The following is a 21472-nucleotide window of genomic DNA, read 5'->3' as shown; positions in this document are numbered from 1 at the left end:
GTACGATCAAGTTAATAGAGGGGTCCGCCAAATCTTTGTGTGATATGATTATTTATTTTTTACATTAACCACTTGAACCCTAGCATCCCTTTACTGAGGAGAACTTTAGCGAAAAATAGCAGATCTACAAGCTCACAACGTGAGCTTGTAGATCGGCTATTTTTATTTTAAACACAATTTTTTGAAACACAATTTTGAAACACAATTTTATACAATAGGCCTACACTATAGAGGGGGTCACTGCTTCATCTCTCTCTCAGCTAGGGGGTCCTTGGCCTGAAAACGTTTTTAGACCCCTGCTCTAGGGCTTTATTGGAACTGGGTGTGTGGTTGTTGTTTTTCAGGTATTAATTAGTGCCAGGTATGGGCACTCCTGCCATAACACACCATGACGGCTGCAGTTCATTCTGGGTTAAACATTTAAGAATGAACTCGGCTCTCACACAGTGGCATTGTGAAGGCGTGCCGCGTGACTGGCTATTGTTTTTTTTAGAAAGTTAACTGTTTCTGTAACTGCAGCTGCAGAAATGAGAACTGTCTCTAAATATAATTGTCGCTGTCGGGCAGATACCTCTTATCTCCATATTTTAACTTTTGGTTACTTAAAGTACGTGTTAAATAGCTCTATATTCTGACGTATATGTCGTCTTCCTCAGTGATGAAGCATTAGGTCATAATAAGCATTACACATAAAGATAGTTTTGAATCATTGAACCTAAGTGATAGTTATTCACTGTATGAAAGGCAATGTGTGCCTGCTATTACTCATTGTGTCCATGGGGTGGCAGCATCTCACAAACCAACAGAGATCTGAAACCTTTCTAATGCAATGCATATGTTGCTGTCAGTCAGATGGAAAACCCATGTGCTGTCCATAGCTGTTGCAGTTTAAAGGATTCAAATTCAGAAATATCAGATCTACAAGCTCAAGAAACGGCCATTTAGGCTACTTTTCTGTGACGAAGTAAGTAGTAAGTTTTGTAATAATAATCAAAATCTATAAAGTAACTAATCACTAAAGTTTTAAAGTACATTATTTGCCTCTGAGATGTAGTGGAGTAGAAGTAAAAAATATTGACAATTGGAAATACTTCAGTAAAGTAAAAATACCTCAAAATTGTTTTTAAGAACAGTACTTGAGTACATGTATTTAGTTACTGAACACCAATGCTTACAGTATGTGTGTATTTTGTTCTCTGTGCAAGTAAACAAACAAAGTTGCAACATGAGTTGGTTTGGGGAGGGATATGACTGGAGGCCACGCCCACAAACACCACCTACATGAGTGGTGCCAGGCCTGCTGATTATAAGCGACTTTGGGCTTGTATTTCTATAAAATTGCTTGTAAGATATTGGTAGTCGCAGGTTGCGGTTTTGTGGGTCTTGTTTCTAAAGTGTAGTTGTTTATTTGGGCTTGTTTCCTAATGTTGTTTAAACCAGTGGTTCTCAAACATTTTTATGTCCCCAAATTAATATGTATTTGTCCACAGACCCAACCTTCTGAAAATATTTTGTGCCAGAGCCCCCCCCCCCCCCCCCCCATACACAATTTGTGTGGATTTGAAAATATTCCACAATTTTCCCTTTTTCTTTTCAAGAAGTTTTTTTTCATGAAAATAGCAGATCTACAAAGCTCACAACGCGTCGCATCTTGTAGATCTGCTATTTTCAAATAGCCAATGTATAATATAAGGTTAAAAGGCTCATATGTTTGCCTAGCTATGGTCGCTTCTTTTGGGCTTGTTTTCATAGAGCTCGTTGCTTATTTCTCCAGCATAATGTGGCAACAGTGATTTCCCGTCAGATAGAAACCCATGACCACCACAGACAGCAAATGGAATGGTCAGTTCGCACTCTTGGCGCAAAATCAGCCGTGGTCAAGCCTAGCGGTCAGTAAGTTGTTCTGATCACTGGAAGGTTATATGATAGGTTTGTTTATCAGACACGTTTCTCTCTCCAGGGAATAAAGAGTTTCCTCTGATCAGCTTCATGTCGGATCCGCTCAGAAGGTACTTTTTCCGGGTCAGCAGTTTGGTTGAAGGTTCATCATGGCTCCAGGGCTCTTCTGTCAGGTAAACACTTGTTGACTTTAGTTTTTCTCCTGTAAATGTTATTAATGTCATAGCTGTATATCTGATGATGTAGAGCAGGATTTGGCAACCTTTTTGACATGAAGTGCCATATTTTTATTTTCTTGATAGTGACATATCAACATTAAGTTGAATTATGACATCACATCACATCAACATAAAATATTTACAACAGAAATAGATTTTCCATACACAAACTTATTTTTTTAATGAAATGTAGAATTATGTGCAGGATGTTACCTGAGCTTAATTTAACTGACTAAACTTTTTTGAATATTTAATATTTAAAAACTCTCTCTCTCAGACTTATGCCAGTGTGCCAGTGATCACCCTACCCTGTGCCAATGTTTTGATTGATTGATTGAATACTCTATTGGCAGTTTGCAACAACAAAAAAAGTACAGGAAAGTGCAGTAGATCAAGACTCTCGAAATTATCGATTTTTTTTGCATTTGTACATGTTTGGGGAAATACTAGCCCCTACGGAACCTCTCCCTCCGCTATGTAGCTCCGAGATGAGGTCCCTCTTTAGTTTCTGCCGTATGCTGTAGGCCTTGTCGCACATTTTCCACTTTACATGTTTCTTACCCCTTTCTGCACATCGTATCCAAAAAGTAAAGCATTTGCGCCACTCTCTCAGATGTTTTAAGTTTTAGCTGGCAATAAAATGTATCCAACGAGTTGAAGAAAGTATTTAATTTGCCTCGGTTTTCATCCGGTTCCATGTTTTTAAGACATTGCGCAAGAGTTGCGCCCTTAGAGATAACATTACTGGTTACCACTGGTCCAATGTTGAATTGCATCTTCTAATGCAAAATATTTTGGAACCGGAAGAAAACCGAGGCAAATTAAATACTTTCTTCAACTCGTTGGATAGATTTTATTGCCAGCTAAAATTTTAAACATCTGAGAGAGTGGCGCAAATGCTTTACTTTTTGGATACGATGTGCAGAACGGGGTAAGAAACATGTAAAGTGGAAAATGTGCGACAAGGCCTACAGCATATGGCAGAAACTAAAGAGGGACCTCATCTCGGAGCTACATAGCGGAGGGAGAGGTTCCGTAGGGGCTAGGGAAATACGGGCTTTAGAGCTGACATTCCAGGGCAATCTGGGGGGTGATAGCTATGAAAAAAAAATGTCAATCAATAAAATGTACTTTATTTAGTAAGACATGATAACATCAGTACATGGAAGTACAAATTCACAATAAGGTCTATACTAAACTGGGAGACTCATTAAGCACTGAGCTTGTTTAAGATGAGATCCCCATGCACACAAATCATGATGACATATATTAAGAGACAGACAGATAAACAACAGACAGACTGTCTTTATCTAAGGCTATAGATTGAGAATATAAGGCTATAGGTTGAGAATTGATTGCGTGAAACAATCACCTGTGCATCACTTATTGGTTATTTTCAACAGCTTGTAGAAAAAGATGAACTCGGAATCAGAGGATCAAAGTTGATGTACTTTATTTTAGTAAGACATGAGAACAGTACATGACAGTACATAACAGTACATGGAAGTACAAATTCGCAATACAAGGTCTACTAAACTGGATAGCTCAGTTAAGCACTTAGCTTGTTTAAGATGAGATCCCCATGCACACAAATCATGATGACATATAAGAGACAGACAGATATACACACTATTATACAGAATGTCATACAATCAGTTTACAGGTTACTGGTATGAAGAGTGAAAAATATGTACAAAAAAAAAGAAAGAGAGAGGGGGGGGGGAGGGGGTAGGTTAGGTTAGGACATGGGGTAGGTTAGGACTTGGACAGGGGCCATTTATGAAATGCAGCCTCCTGAAGGTGTATCTTTAGGGCATTTTTGAAAGTGAGTAGGGTTTTACACTCCTTTACTCCTTTTGGTAGGGCATTCCACATTTTTGATGAATAGCATGAGAACGAGTTCATTCCCTTTGTTGTGCCAAATCTGGGTTGAACATGGTTTGTGGAGCTGCCTCTGGTGTTATGATCATGGACTTGATTAACATTTTGGAAGTATGATGTATGATGAGTATGATGAGTAGTTGCTTAGTTTTATTTAGCTTCCATCATTGTTACATTCAAGAAGGAGACAGTCCGTGGTCAAAACTTGGAAGATCTTCAGGGTATGTCTGTCTCTCGAAGACAGCTCGTAGTCTGCTTATAGAGCATCGCAGTTGCGCAGAATCCGGGTGCCGGAAGTAAATACTCAATGCATTTTTCCCATTGACTTTTCCGAAAATATTTATATAAATTAATTTAAGCCTAGAATCAAGCTATCCAGGATCCTGGTGAATCATGACCATAAAACGTTTGATTCTGTGAAAAAACTTTTTTGAAAACGGCAAAACAAAGGGTATTTATTAAACATAGTATATCATATCATTAAATATAAAATTTAAAAAATCACAGAAAAAAAGGTTTTATGGTCATGATTCACCAGAATCCTGGATGGCTTGATTCTAGGCTTAAATTCATTGATATAAATATTTTTGGAAAAGTCAATGGGAAAAATGCATTGAGTATTTACTTCCGGCACCCGGATTCAGCGCAACTGCGATGCTCTATATACTGTTTAGATCTAATCTAATAACCTGCATAATGCAATTGTATGTATGTTATACAAGGGATGATCTCATGGCTACTGCCTTGCACATGTTTAGGTATCTAATAACCTGCATAATGCAATTGTATGTATGTTATACAAGGGATGATCTCATGGCTACTGCCTTGCACATGTTTAGGTCACATGTTGAAAGTGGGAGACATACATTGTATTCTATATATCCTGACTAGCTTCATTTCCACACAATTGGCTTTCTTCCAAGTGCCTTTCTCATAACATGCACTGTTGTAAAATATCCTATACACTCACACATTGAGACTCAATGTTGGTAAACAAATAATTGGTCTATAGCAGTGGTTTTCAACCTTTTTTGCATCAAGTACCCCCAAATTGACAAACATTAGCCCAGGGACCCCCATTTGAAAAGATATGCCAGGGACTCAACCATTTTGATTTCTTGGGGGTCCCAATCTACACTGTATCACCATCATCAGTGTTTATTTAACTCTGAGAGTGTACAAATGGAACCAAATGGACCAGTTAGGGTCCATTTGGTTCCATTTGTACACACTCAGAGTTACAGACATATAAGGGTCAATTTGGTTGCTTGCTAACTATTAATTTGGCTGGGGACCCCCTGGAACCCCCTCAAGGACCACTGGTGGTCCCCGGACCACTGGTTGAGAACCACTGGTCTTTTAGGGTCATACTGTACAGTAGGCACTAGGACCCCAAAAAGTACAGGCTGTACTGAATTCATCGAAACATTTAATGACAGACAGAAATATACAATACTATGCAAAACATCATATAAACAGTTAGAAATCAAAAAGTTTGGGGGTGGCCGGGGGTAAGCTTTGACTTTTTACAGGGGCCAGCCAGCTGTAAGTGCTCTTTTAGAGGGGAAGGAGAGAGTAGGGATTTACCATAGAGTTAAAAGTAAGGGATTTACACTCCTTTACAACTGTTGGTAGGATGTTACACATTTTTGTGGCATAGCAGGAGAACGAATTTAAACCCCTTAATTGTTGGCACCCGTGCCTAAGGTTGTCTACCCCTAAGAGCGTTGTTTTGTGTTCAGGTCTGCCTTGTGGACTGTCCCTCTATTGGCCTCTTCAAGGAACATCTGAGATCTACGGCACATCAACAGGTATGTAATCCTATCCTATTATAATTCTAGTAAGCTCACGGTGGTGGTTGGTGGTGGTGGTGGTGGTTGGTGGTAGGGTGGACTCTTGATCAAACTGCGCATGCGTCAAACCAAACGAACCCTATAACACCAACATTGGCCCTAAAGCGCTTACAATCGGCGGACATGGCAACACCGACGCCGACGCTACACCGTAGTAGGGCTGACCTTCGATTATAATTTTCATAATCGAGTTTTTCGGCAAAAAAACGATTAAACTTCGAATATTCGGCGGAGGACGGGGGGGGGGGGCGGGGGGGGGGAAACTAAAAACGGGTCGCTAATCTGCCAGTGCGAGGCTGCGCTGGCCTGCGCTGTTGCCCTATCTGCAGTCTGCAGCCAGCTTAATTAATACATTAATACATGCATTGCTAAATTGGATATGCTACTTGTCTTTGGATTAAACCCAAACATATACATATATTAGCAGTAGGCTATATTTACAGGTAGTAAGAGGCGAGTGAGAGACAAACGCATAACTGGACTTAATAAGCACCTTTTATTTATACAAATGTCTTTTCAAACACATGGTAAAAAATATATACCATAGGCTACTGTACGAAAACGTGACACAGCTCTTAAAACGTTTTTAAATGTTAGCTAAACCAAGTTCTTTGCTTTCTAGTAAACAAAAACACATTGTTTGTTTCACAGTGTAACCGCGTCAATTGGGGTTATGAAAGCAGTGACGCACAATTAATTACGTCGACCCGCTCCGACATTAACATGAACTTAAATAGTCCGACACAGGCATTACCTCTAGTTCCTTCATATATACAAACAAAAATAAAAGGGTAGGCCTAACATTGTAAGTTTGGCTACTGCAAAGTGCACACACTGTCAACTATCAGCATACAAAAAATGAACTCTAAAGCCATCATTTGATCGAGGCTTTATGAAAGCAGTAAAACACAAATAATTAGCTACTAAAACACAATAAAGCAGTGTCGAACAATTAAATCCTCCATCTCTAGGCCATCATTTGATCGAGGCTTTATGAAAGCAGTAAGGCCATCATTTGATCGAGGCTTTATAAAAGCAGTAAGGCCATCATTTGATCGAGGCTTTATGAAAGCAGTAAGCACAATTAATGAATTACCTACTGTCTGAAACACAATAGAACAATGTCAACAACAAAAACTCTTCCATCTAAGCCATCATTTGATCGAGGCTTTATGAAAGCACAACGAAATAGCTCTATAATAAATAAAATAAAATACATTGTAGACATAATGCCTTAATTTGAGGCTCAATCAATAGGCTTCTGTTGTCTACATTTTTACAAAAATAAAGACAGACACAATGAAGTTAAATAAAAGCAAATAGAGGCTGGTGGACAAATAAGGAGTCTGACTACTCACTGCTGTGCTTTTGATTGAACTCGTTTTTGATTGTGTGCCAAAAAGACCAACGTGTCCACATTTTTTGGCAACAGGGAACTTCTAGTTTTGTTAACAATAAATCCAGCTTTCGAAAAGATGCGCTCCGAAGGGGTTGAAGTGGCAGGGATACAGAGAAGACGCTTTGCTAGAGTTGCCAACTTGGGAAAGCGGTGCTGATTTAACCCCCACCATTTCAGTGGGCCGGTTTCCGCTTTGGATCTGTCTCTTAAAAAGTCAGTCAGTTCATCTTCTGCAGTGCCGCCACTGTGGGGTTCATCTTCATCGTCCATTAAGAGGAGTCGGTCAATGACGATATCTCGGTCCGTTTTAGCCCTCTTTGCCGGTGAAGCCACGTCAATGTCTTCGTCCCCGTCACTCTCAGAAAAGGCAGCCTGGAGAGCCAGGCGCTCAGCCAGACGTGTCACCTCTGTGTGGACCTGTTGCTTTCTCACGTCGGACAGCCACTTTAACTTCTTGTAACGGGGGTCCATGGCTGCGCAGAGGACAGCAGCATCAGTTGGGTCTGAGATTCGCCACCTCCTATTAATTTCCTCCGACAGTTTACTTTTCAGAGCTTTTGTGGCGGGGCTGTCATCATCTTCCTCTGTCAGATATTCTCTTTCTAGATTAATCAGCATTGGTACTACTGCTGATAAGGACACATTTTCTTCCTTTGACAACAGCTCAGTCAGAGTGACGAAGGGCTTCAAGATGGCTACAGCATCCTCTGCGATGGCCCACTGGGCTGTTGTCAGGTCCAGAGCTCGGTCCTCTCTTTTAGTGACGTCTCGGTCAGAAAGGACAGCCGAGATTGGCCACCGTTGCTCGCACAGACGCTGGAGCATTGCATACGTCGAGTTCCAGCGAGTTGCAACGTCTTGAATTAGTTTGTGATCGACTGCTGGCTCACCTGGCTGTGACCTCTGTTTAGCCTTTAACGCCGTAGTTGCTTTGGCACTCTTTTTGAAGTGGGACACGAGTCTCCTAGCATGTCCCACGGTACGGTTTACAGGGTCATGATGTTTTAGTGCGGCATTGATGCACAGCTGGAGCGTATGCCCCGCACAGCGCACCCCCCTGACATCACCCCAATCCTCCTCTGCTTTCAGTGTATTTAGACACAGAGTCATATTGGACGCATTGTCGCAAACAACTGCAGCTCTCTTCTTTGCGGGTATGGCGTAAGCTTCGGCTACGTCTCCAAGTCTCTGTGCAATGTTTACACCCGTGTGAGCCTCCTCCATGGCCCTAGTCTCCAACACGTAGTTTTTCATTTTCCAGTCGTTGTTTATCATGTGAGCTGTCACCGTCATGTATGCCTCCATGTGTAGACTGGTCCACATATCAGTTGTGAAACTGACAGCAGAGCACGTATCAATTTCGCTTTTAACCTGATCACGAATGGAACTGTGTTTTAGAGAAAGAGCATGAGAGATATTCTCTCGCTTGGGCAAAGTATACAGTGGCTCCAGTGATTTTATTAACTGTTTAAATCCCTTCCCTTCCACAATGTTTATTGGTCTCATGTCCTCTGCGATGAACGAGACTAGTGCCTCAGTTATGACACCCTTCCTGGATTCCGTAAGCGTCCTTTTTGTCATTGATGAATCAATAGTGGTTTGTGTCCTGCTGGGGCCGGCTGATGAAGCATCCAGTTTAAGCATATGCACCTATAAACGCATATAATGATAACAATTAGTCAAGTTGCTTGCTAATGCTAACTACATTAGCCATTTGCTTAATGGATGTGCTGCTACGTTATGCTGCTACTTACGTTTTTCAAGTGGCTCTTCAGACTCGTTGTTGAGTTGAGGTATGCCATTTTCTTTTCGCAAATCTGGCATTGAGCTTTTTTGGTGTTGTCTGGGCATATTTTAAAATGCAACCACACTTCTGATTTCTTCGTGGACATGCCTGCAGGCTGCTCTTGTTGTTTGTTTGTTGACGGCTTTGCTTAACACATGGCAGGAGGACGTCGTGACGTTGCACTGTGGGGAGCAAGGTAAGCGTATTGAGGCGCACGGTAAGGCACGCGGCCCCCCCTCCCCAATTGTACAACCACTTTAACCTTGTGTAGCGCGGGTCCATTGCTGCGCAGATTGTACAATTGGGGGGGTGGGGGGGGAGGGGTAAAAAAAAAAGAAAAAAAGAAAAAATTATCAAATTTAAAAAACGGCCAATTACTCGATTTAAAAAAAAAAAGTTCGAATCATGTGCCATCGAACGAAGCTTCGAATATTCGAGTTATTTGGGTCAGCCCTAGTTGTATGCGATGTTGCGGTTGAGGTGTGGGGCCCGCCCTCCCTCCCATTAGTTCTCAAGGGCCTGAAAAATAAGGCCCGGCCGGCCCTAACTGGGCCCTACTGGGCTGACCCAAGGCTCGGGCCGGCCCCAACAATTACCGGCCTGGCCGCTAGGGGCAGTTGAAATGTCTTTTTTGGGGGTAATATTTTCTTTTTTTTCTTTTTTTTCTTCACGGAAGTCCGAGGCTCGGCCCGGCCCGACTAATTAGCATAGATTTGGGGCCTGGCACACCGAAAACGTTGGTTCGGGTAGGGTCGGGTTCGTGCTGAATTTGAGAACTCTACCTCCCATTAGACAATTTTAATATAGGATGGAATGAGAGAACCTTCACACACCCGTCCCTTGTTCCTCAGAGAGAAACCTTTACATACATATCACCTTCCGTCTCAGATCCTAACCGTCTAAGAATTGTATTGTAATACTGTAAGCTACTGTGTTCTTTTCAGTTCATGTCCCTGACGGGGTCAAAGCCAGCATCACCTCTCATCCTGACCCAGTGTCCATGAAAGAAAGTGTTCTTTCAACAGAGAAGGAAGTGGCAGTACATCGCTCTGACACTGAGACGAGTGAAAAAAAAAGAAGTGAGTGTTTTTGAATGCCATAGCCTTGGCTGTAGAGTAACGATTGCTCTGACATTATTAGTGAAAACAGTGACATAGTTGTTGATCGATTTGGAAAATATTTGATAATTGAGGTCCTTTGCCTGCTGTCAGTGTGCACAATAATCATGACACTGATCATCAAGTTGAATGCAAACGTTTACTGTGGTCAGACACACACGCACACACACACACACACACACACACACACAGGATCGAATGGATGATCTTCTGCCGAAGATAATGGCAAACACAAGTGGCACACTAACCAAAGCAGCCATGTAAAATATCTTTGTATAAAAGTTAGATGCATCAGGTCATAGGGAATTGACCCTGATGTTGAATTGATGACTGGTTGATGGGAACACTTTATGCCTTTTTTTGTTTTAGGAAGAATATCCTACACAACTTTTTTGCTTGAGTTTAGAGATTGTCCTGCAGCCCAGAGCGATCCAGAGTTCTTCGTAAGTTGAATACCTCTTCAACAATACACTGGTGGCAGCCATCACTGTCAAACAAACAACCGCTTTATAGTTATTGATGTATTTTTCTTTTTCAGGAGCCCCTGATTGTTAAGGGACCATCCAACAGCCAGTCTGTATCCAGCACAGACACATGTGGTAAGCTTGCAGCAGTGTTGATTTCGTCGACTAAAACTATGACGAAAAATGTTCGTCGACTACCTTTTTTCACTGACGAAAACGAAATAAAAACGAAATAAAAACTAAGCTATGCTGACTAAAACTAAGACTAAATATATTGACAATTTCGTCAACAAATACAAACTAGACGCGTCGCAATTGGCAATTGCAAAGTGTGGTTGCGCCGACGCCGGTCGGGACTCCAGTAATACGCCGGGAGGAATACCGTCGGAGACTGCGCCAATTACATAGTCACGTCACTCCTGAGATCGCCTGCGTTTCATTTTGAGAGGATTGATCCCACAAAAATCATGTTTTTGCATCAAACGGTTACATTTCGAGCATTCGTGGCGCCCCCTATGGATCAAAGTAGAAATGCTTTTGGGATTGGTTTAGTATACCACCCTCGACATGTGATTCAAATGTGAGATTGACCGGACGTTTCCTTCGTGATTTATGGCATTTTTGGTCAAACGGGCCCCTCCCGCTAACTTTGGAAGCCATTTACGGACGGACGGTACGGACTATCAAAATTCTGCTTGGATAGGTTTATGGCATGGGTCCATAGATCACGTGTACCGATTTGTGTGAGATTTGGAAAAAAATTGAAGGAAAAGGAGCAAAAAGTGTGTTTTGAAGAAAATTCAAAATGGCGGAAAATATATCCTGACGCAAATGGGCGTGGCCTATATGGGGAGCTGCGTAATGACCCAAGGAATCTAGGGAAAAGGAAATTTTGATTTTACGACCTACGGTTCAAGAGTTATAGGCCAAAAGGTAAAGTGGGCTGTTATAGCGCCACCATGTGGCCGACTGGTGTGATTATTTTCATAATAATTTCGCAAAAAACTATTAACCTCCCCTCCAAATCTTGTAACTGTAGCCCTTACGGTTTCCGAGAAAAAAATACTTGAATGGGAGTTTTTGCAATTCCCATTAAAGTGGATGGGGAAATTTAATGCACAAATAAATCAATATCAAAAAATCTATCCTAACGCAAATGGGCGTGACCTATATGGGGAGATGCGTAGTGACCCAAGGAATCCAGGGAAAAAGAAATTTTGATTTTACGACCTACGGTTCAAGAGTTATAGGCCAAAAGGTAAAGGGGGCTGTTATAGCGCCACCATGTGGCCCACTGGTGTGATTCTTTTTTAAATAATTTAGCAATAAACTATTAACCTCCCTTCCAAGTCTTGTAACTGTAGCCCTTACGGTTTCCGAGAAAGAAATACTTGAATGGGAGTTTTCGCAATTCCCATTAAAGTGGATGGGGAAATTTAATGCACTAATAATTCAATATCAAAAAATCTATCTAGACGCAAATGGGCGTGGCCTATATGGAAAGTTGCGTAATGACCCAAGGAATCTAGGGAAAAATAAATTTTGATTTTACGACCTACGGTTCAAGAGTTATAGGCCAAAACGTAAAGTGGGCTGTTATAGCGCCACCATGTGGCCCACTGGTGTGATTATTTTTTAAATAATTTAGCAATAAACTATTAACCTCCCCTCCAAGTCTTGTAACTGTAGCCCTTACGGTTTCCGAGAAAGAAATACTTGAATGGGAGTTTTCGCAATTCCCATTAAAGTGGATGGGGAAATTTAATGCACTAATAATTCAATATCAAAAAATCTATCTAGACGCAAATGGGCGTGGCCTATATGGAAAGTTGCGTAATGACCCAAGGAATCTAGGGAAAAAGAAATTTTGATTTTTGGTCAAACGGGCCCCTCCCGCTAACTTTGGAAGCCATTTACGGACGGACGGTACGGACTATCAAAATTCTGCTTGGATAGGTTTATGGCATGGGTCCATAGATCACGTGTACCGATTTGTGTGAGATTTGGAAAAAAATTGAAGGAAAAGGAGCAAAAAGTGTGTTTTGAAGAAAATTCAAAATGGCGGAAAATCTATCCTGACGCAAATGGGCGTGGCCTATATGGGGAGCTGCGTAATGACCCAAGGAATCTAGGGAAAAATAAATTTTGATTTTACGACCTACGGTTCAAGAGTTATAGGCCAAAAGGTAAAGTGGGCTGTTATAGCGCCACCATGTGGCCGACTGGTGTGATTATTTTCATAATAATTTCGCAAAAAACTATTAACCTCCCCTCCAAATCTTGTAACTGTAGCCCTTACGGTTTCCGAGAAAAAAATACTTGAATGGGAGTTTTTGCAATTCCCATTAAAGTGGATGGGGAAATTTAATGCACAAATAAATCAATATCAAAAAATCTATCCTAACGCAAATGGGCGTGACCTATATGGGGAGATGCGTAGTGACCCAAGGAATCCAGGGAAAAAGAAATTTTGATTTTACGACCTACGGTTCAAGAGTTATAGGCCAAAAGGTAAAGGGGGCTGTTATAGCGCCACCATGTGGCCCACTGGTGTGATTCTTTTTTAAATAATTTAGCAATAAACTATTAACCTCCCTTCCAAGTCTTGTAACTGTAGCCCTTACGGTTTCCGAGAAAGAAATACTTGAATGGGAGTTTTCGCAATTCCCATTAAAGTGGATGGGGAAATTTAATGCACTAATAATTCAATATCAAAAAATCTATCTAGACGCAAATGGGCGTGGCCTATATGGAAAGTTGCGTAATGACCCAAGGAATCTAGGGAAAAATAAATTTTGATTTTACGACCTACGGTTCAAGAGTTATAGGCCAAAACGTAAAGTGGGCTGTTATAGCGCCACCATGTGGCCCACTGGTGTGATTATTTTTTAAATAATTTAGCAATAAACTATTAACCTCCCCTCCAAGTCTTGTAACTGTAGCCCTTACGGTTTCCGAGAAAGAAATACTTGAATGGGAGTTTTCGCAATTCCCATTAAAGTGGATGGGGAAATTTAATGCACTAATAATTCAATATCAAAAAATCTATCTAGACGCAAATGGGCGTGGCCTATATGGAAAGTTGCGTAATGACCCAAGGAATCTAGGGAAAAAGAAATTTTGATTTTTGGTCAAACGGGCCCCTCCCGCTAACTTTGGAAGCCATTTACGGACGGACGGTACGGACTATCAAAATTCTGCTTGGATAGGTTTATGGCATGGGTCCATAGATCACGTGTACCGATTTGTGTGAGATTTGGAAAAAAATTGAAGGAAAAGGAGCAAAAAGTGTGTTTTGAAGAAAATTCAAAATGGCGGAAAATCTATCCTGACGCAAATGGGCGTGGCCTATATGGGGAGCTGCGTAATGACCCAAGGAATCTAGGGAAAAATAAATTTTGATTTTACGACCTACGGTTCAAGAGTTATAGGCCAAAAGGTAAAGTGGGCTGTTATAGCGCCACCATGTGGCCGACTGGTGTGATTATTTTCATAATAATTTCGCAAAAAACTATTAACCTCCCCTCCAAATCTTGTAACTGTAGCCCTTACGGTTTCCGAGAAAAAAATACTTGACTAGACGCAAATGGGCGTGGCCTATATGGAAAGTTGCGTAATGACCCAAGGAATCTAGGGAAAAAGAAATTTTGATTTTACGACCTACGGTTCAAGAGTTATAGGCCAAAAGGTAAAGTGGGCTCTTATAGCACCACCATGAGGCCGAATGGTGTAATATTTGTTTCAATAATTTTGCAAAATACTATTAACCTCCCCTCCAAGTCTTGTAACTGTAGCCCTTACGGTTTCCGAGAAAGAAATACTTGAATGGGAGTTTTCGCAATTCCCATTAAAGTGGATGGGGAAATTTAATGCACTAATAAATCAATATCAAAAAATCTATCCATACGCAAATGGGCGTGGCCTATATGGGGAGTTGTGTAATGACCCAAGGAATCCAGGGAAAAATAAATTTTGATTTTACGACTTACGGTTCAAGAGTTATAGGCCAAAAGGTAAAGTGGGCTGTTATAGCGCCACCATGAGGCTGAATGGTGTTTAATGCACTAATAAATCAATATCAAAAAATCTATCCTGACGCAAATGGGCGTGGCCTATATGGGGAGATGCGTTGTGACCCAAGGAATCCAGGGAAAAATAAATTTTGATTTTACGACTTACGGTTCAAGAGTTATAGGCCAAAACGTAAAGGGGGCTGTTATAGCGCCACCATGAGGCCGATTGGTTTGATGATTTTTTAAATAATTTTGGACAATATTATGAACCTCCCCTCCAAATCTGGTAACTCTAGCCCTTACGGTTTCTGAGAAAGAAATACTTGAATGGGAGTTTTTTCACCTTTCCATTAAAGTGGATGGGGAAATTTAATGCACTAATAAATCAATATTAATAAAACTATGCAACCAATCTCTTAGCAAAGTACAAGCACACGATTCCCGGTGAAGCCGGTCATTTTGACATATGGCACTAAATTGGGAAAAATAAACTGTGGGAGGAGATGTCCGGCAAAGTATTGTTTATCTAGAATAATGAAGTGTCTCAATAACAATAGTCTGGTTGCCCTGGCAACCACACTAATAAAGTGTGAAGATAACTATAGTCTGGTTGCCCTGTTGGGCAACCACACTAACAACAGAAGGCACTGTGCTAAAGGAGGTCAGTGACTTTAAATACCTGGGCGCATGGGTCGCCTCCACAGAAAAGGACCTTAAGGTGAGGAAAGCACTTGCCTGGAGAGCTCTTAATGGCCTGACCAGTGTGTGGAAATCCAACCTCCCCCGACGCATCAAGATCAGTTTCTTCTCTGCGACCGTGGAGTCCGTTCTCCTCTACGGCTGTGAATGCTGGACACTAAAGCAAGCCCTACAGAGGTCCCTGGATGGGTGCTACACCAGAATGTTACGTGTGGTACTGAACATCAACCAGGACGAGCACATTACCAACAAGCGTCTGTACGGGGCACTACCAAGTGTATCAGAAAAGATTGCAGTCAGGAGGATGAGACTAGCCGGCCACTGCCACCGACACCGAGAATTCCCGGTCAAAAAGCTTGTACTGTGGGAACTAACACATGGGCATCGATCAAGAGGACGTCCCACACCTACCTACGTGGATGTATGGAAAGATGCTGGTGCAGAAAGCACAAAGGAGCTGGCCAGATGTATGGAGAACCAAGATGACTGGAAACTCCGATGGAGGGCTCGTCTGAGGACGACGTAGAGAGAGATCTACAAGCTCACATGACAGATACTTAACCTTAATGGGTTAAACTGCCCAGCTGTGCGGGCAGCAGCCATTTTAAAGGTGCTTTGCCTTCGTAACACTTGATTTGTAACACTCGATTTGATCCAGATATATTTACATTTGATGAAACATGAAAATATGCTATATATGCTGAGCTCATACAGTACATTGTTTACTATCAAATAAACGGGCCTCTCTGAGTTACCATCAAAAAGAAAGAGTCTGCACAACAGCATTATGCTATTAAAAAAATATTTTACTGTGAAATAATAATGATTACAGTGAGCCCATGACCCTTAAGTAGGGTTGTGGAATCATCTGAGCAGAGAAGAGTGCTCATGCAGTAGAAGTGGATCATTCATAGAAGTGCTTTAGCTACAATGAACCCCAGTAGAAAAATCCGAAAGTTGAATACAAAATAGAAGACTAAATATATGGAAGCTAAAAAGCCTCTCGGGGGTTAAAACATGCATTTTCTTTCAAGGGTATCAGCAGTGATGGGAAAAGTACTCAAATTGTTTACTTAAGTAAAACATATCAATATTGCAATGTAGAAACACTCTGTTACATTTAAAAGTCTGGTAACCAAAAATGTACTGGAGTAAAAGTACAAAACTGTAGGCATCAAAATATACTTAAAGTATCAAAAGTAAAAGTACTCATTAAGCATGAAATGAAATGTCCCAAGTTATAAAATGTATAAATATCTTTTGAAAATAGCAGATCTACTTGTATACCGGCTATTTTCAAATAGCCAAAATGTATATAGGGCTGAAGTGGTTAATGCATGTTTTGTAATAATAATCAAAATCTACAAAGTAACTAGTAACTAAAGTTTTCTAATAATTGTAGTGGATTTGACTCTGAGATCTAGTGGAGTAGAAGTAAAAGTATAAATAAAAAATTGGAAATACTCCAGTAAAGTACCTTTTACAGTACAGGACTCAAGTAAATGTAATCAGTTACTTTCCACCACTGGATATCAGTTGGGTAACAGGACTGCACTGATTTAACCGCATGGAGTGTGCCTATTCCGGAAATGTAAAGGCAAACTGCAAACATACGACAAATATAAGCAAATGTTTGGTGAAAATAGCAGATCTGCAAGCTCTCGACGTGAAGCTTTTAGAGTGTGTAGGTCTGCTATCTCTGCTGTTTGATGGGTTCCCATCAAACAGCATGGGTTCCCTAGATTCCTTGGGTCATTACGCAACTTTCCATATAGGCCACGCGATGGGTTCAAGTGATTAAAATGTGTTTGCCGCTGAGAGGCACACGGCAAGGATTTCATATTAAACATACATTAACCACTTCAACCCTAAATACATTTTGGCCATTTGAAAATAGCCGATCTACAAGCTCACAATGCGTCGCGATGCGACGCATTGTGAGCTTGTAGATCTGCCATTTTCAAAAGATTTTTACAGTGTACAATGTATACATTTGAAAACTTGTGAAATGGGACATTCTGCATAATGGGTACTTTCTACCTTTGGTACTTTAAGTACATTTTGATACCAATACTTTTGTACTTTTGCTCAAGTAAGTTGAATTCCGGACTTTTACCTGTAAACAGAGTATTATTTCTACATTGCAGTATTGATACTTTCAGTTAAAGTAAAGAATTTGAATACTTTTTCCACCTAATCAAAAAGCCATTCATCCATCATTTAGCGACATCCACACTCGGTCGCCACGATGAATTTCATTACATGTTTAATAGCTGCTATGTCCAGCACACGGACGTCAGTGTATGCCACAGGCACACAGCACAGGGCACGCCCCACGTCCTGGACCTTGCCGTCGCTGATCAAAGAGTTGAGGAGGGCAGCGTGGTCGTTGGCGTTGGGCAGGGGGAAGGTACACAGCCCGTAGCAGTTCTTGATGTCGTAGTTGTCTGGGGCGAACCCAAACTTGGCGAGGGACACGTTCAGGCTGTGCAGCCCGCAACGTCTGGACGTCCCAGTCTGCTGCGCTGACCTTTTCACCCGCCGCCCTTTCTCCACCTCGCGCAAGTGCATGACCGTGTGCACTGCCTTCAGCAGCAGAAAAGCACGGTACTGGCTCTCTCCTATACGTTACACAGTGACAGCACACACACACACACACACACACAAACACGCACGCAGACGCAGACGCACACGCACACACACACACACACACACACACACACACACACACACACACACACACAGGATATGGTTAGATAAAGAAAACAATTAAATGACTGTAAGAATCCTAAGGAGCTGCTCAACAATTTAGTGCAGTTTAAAGGACTAGTTCACCCAAAAAAAAATCTTATTGTCTCCACTTATTGTCAAAGGCATATTGTCAAAGAGTATATTTTGCACCCTGTCTGTCCGCCCGCCCGTCCGTGTGTCATTCTTTCTGTCTGTGTACAGCTAATCGGCGGCACCGTTGCCCCCGTCACTGCGAAACTGTGCACACACACTCCCTGGATGCCAATTCAGAACCTCTGACCCAATTTTTCCGATTGGCCTGTTATAGCGCCACCAGGAGGTCGCTTTTTGCAAAACACATTTTTGGGTATTACTCTTACAGATTTTGTCCAAACATCACACAAATCGGTACACAGTATCTCTATAGTCGATCATGTGACCAACACGGATCTGTCAGATTTCCCATATTATTATATTATAATAATAATCTCTACCCTATATTCTGCGTTCATGATTTGAGGCATTTAGTTAAAGAGGCTGTTTTGTGTTTTTAGCTATAACTGCACCGATCTGTGTAAAACTTTGTATGTGCACTCCCTAAAGACCAAGGAAAAACCTTTGCCCTGTATTTTTCACATCTGACTATATAGCTCCATTTCTTTTTATATTACTCCTTCAGATTTTATCCAAATTTAACGCAAACCGGTACACATGATCTCTAATAGAGCACCGAAGTCTGACGTAATTTACTTATCCTACCTGGGTTGCGGTTTATTTCCCCCATTCAGAATTCCCATAGACTTGTTTAATATCGCGTCAAATAAGAACTGTGTTCCAAAAATAAACAAATGACCCCGGCGGTTTGACTCATATGGATGGATATGAAGCATCAACTGACGGTGAGAAAACGCTAATGTTACTGCGGCCAAATTAGTTGCATTTTCGCCAGAAATAGACTTTATCAAATATGAGTGACTGACTATCATAAACGATACAGCGACACCTCCCTGACAATATTGCCGAGACAGTTTGTTTATTTTTGGACCACAATTCTTATATGAGACGATTCTAAGATTACCCAATGTTATTCTCCATAGAGAAATTACTTCCGCAACCCAGGGGATGGACGAGTGACGTCAGGACTTCAGTACTCTAGTCTTGTGATCAAGTCGGATCTGTTTTATTTTTCATATCCCACCCTGATTGGCTAAGTTTGCAGGCGTGGCCCGTTTTGAATAACCTGACTAGCCAGATGAGGGCGGTATTGAGTCATCAATACACACCCTGATCTGGAATCTCTCAGGGAGTTCAGCTGCCCGGTCGCTGCGTATTCGAACCAATCAGCGGCTGCTAGGGGCGGGATCATCCAATCACCTGCCCAGTAGCTTGAAAAAAATAAAAAAAACGTCTGTCATCGATTCTGCTTACGGAGTCTCAGATGGAAGTAGCCTGTGAAACAAAGTTGTGTCGCAAGCTTCTTCCATTTGACGGTGTCAGGTTACGTTTTGAACAACGTCCGACACAACGTCCGATTGTGGTGAAACTTTGCACATTCGCACTACGTTGAGGAACAAATGCCACCCTTTTAACATTACCCTATTACACCAGGAGGCCGATTTTTGCTAAAGAAATGTTTATATTACTCCTACAAACATCATGCAAATCGGTACACATTATCTCTATAAGTCAAGTCATTAAGACTTTTTCCATATTCCTTCCTGATTGGTAAATTCCAAACATTGCTGGCCCACAATAACCTTCCTGACCTGACCTACCTGTGCTCCAAGGAGCACTTTTTCTAGTTTTCTATCAATTACACACCGCATGAAGCCTTGACTTCATGGTGATTTTTTTATTTTTGTTGCATTCCTAAGCCAATAGTTTGATGACGGCAAAAAAATCGCCATGAATTGAAGGCTTTGTGCGGTGTGTAATTGATAGAAAATAAGATTTATTTTGGGTGAACTACTCCTGTTTTTTTTCTCCACAAAAATTGTACACAGCCTTATTGTCAAGCAAAACAAAACAAATACAGATTTTTAAAATAAAGTGTGTGTGTGTGTGTGTGTGTGTGTGTGTGTGTGTGTGTGTGTGTGTGTGTGTGTGTGTGTGTGTGTGTGTGTGTGTGTGTGTGTGTGTGTGTGTGTGTGTGTGTGTGTGTGTGTGTGTGTGTGTGTGTGTGTGTGTGTGTGTGTGTGTGTGTGTGTGTGTGAGTGTGTGTGTGTGTGTGTGTGTGTGTGTGTGTGTGTATACTTTTATACTGTGTGTATATACTGTGTGTATATACTGTATATATAATGGTTTTGTCAACCATGTATGAGAACAATAAAATAATTGAATCCCTGCATTGCTGACCTGTTGCTGGTCCATCCATAGGAAAATCACTGAGAGCTTTGAGCCTGTGCAGTTTCTGGATGAGCATGTGACCTGCTTCCTCCTCCCTCATCACCTGTGTTCCCACCGGACACACACACATATTACACGGAAATTATACTTTTTGAAGAATGTCATGTATTTGTTTTTTATTACACGGCTTGGTTGAATGCTTGGTTCTCATTGCTCAATCATTGAATTCAGCGGTGTGTTCTTTTTTTTAATAATGACCGCTGAACTCAATAACAGAGCTGTCTAATCAAAGACTCAGAGCACCTGCTGTGCTGCTTGATCTTGTGCCGTATCCAACATGGCAGCTATGTAAACAAACACACAATGTACAGCTAAACATTGCTCTCAGTAACCGAAAATTGATTCTATTTTATCAACACTGTTGTTTTCCGAGGCGCTGTGTCACTCTGGACTCACCTGGCATTACTTAATGGACTGCTTTCATTACCGTAAGCAATTAAATCCTTAGTTTTGTTAGCTTTTGGGTCAATGTATTAATTTATTTACCAAGTAGCCATGTTATGAGCGGGATATTGATTGATTGATTGAATACGTTATTAACAGTTTGCAAAAAGTACAGCAGCCAGTTACACAATAATGCTAAAAGGATAACACAAAAAGCCCTGAGGGCTTGATTCCATTGTGGTCCTGAAAAATAAACCCCTTCAGAGGGATGAAGACCCCTCCACTACGCGTGGTCTAATCACCCAGTAGGGGTTTATTTCTCAATAACAACCTGCTCCCCATTGATTATCCCTTGCTTAGTACGGACATGCTTTTTTGTGGCATTTTTGTGGCATTCTGCTCGGGAATACTATGGATTATGGATTATGGATTATTGGACCCCCCCCCCCCCCCCCCCCCCGGTTCTTCCTCCGGTGGCTACAATGTGGAGAAGACCCCCCCCCCAGATGACCCCCCCCCCCCCCCATGGCCACCTGTTGTTATGACTCTGGGTCGGAACCCAATCAAGGCCGTCTCCCACAGCCTCACAACTCGCTGTGTTATCGCTCTGACACCAGCGCAT

At 41.5% G+C, this 21472-nt stretch overlaps 1 long non-coding RNA gene across 1 annotated transcript; it reads left to right on the top strand.

Moving 5' to 3' along the window:
• The first annotated feature begins 1942 nt into the window (after nt 1–1942).
• LOC311062480 lies at nt 1943–20673 on the top strand. The gene is made up of 6 exons (XR_014602503.1): nt 1943–2072; nt 5741–5809; nt 9981–10115; nt 10524–10597; nt 10693–10753; nt 20437–20673. It is a non-coding gene; the product is annotated as an uncharacterized lncRNA (long non-coding RNA).
• The last annotated feature ends 799 nt before the right edge of the window (nt 20674–21472 follow it).

Source organism: Gymnoscopelus microlampas, assembly GCF_963454915.1.
Source record: "Gymnoscopelus microlampas genome assembly, chromosome: 15".
Taxonomy (NCBI): Eukaryota; Metazoa; Chordata; class Actinopteri; order Myctophiformes; family Myctophidae; genus Gymnoscopelus; species Gymnoscopelus microlampas.
The sequence above is the reverse complement of the archived record's forward strand: the minus strand, read 5'-3'. Positions and strand labels throughout refer to the sequence as shown.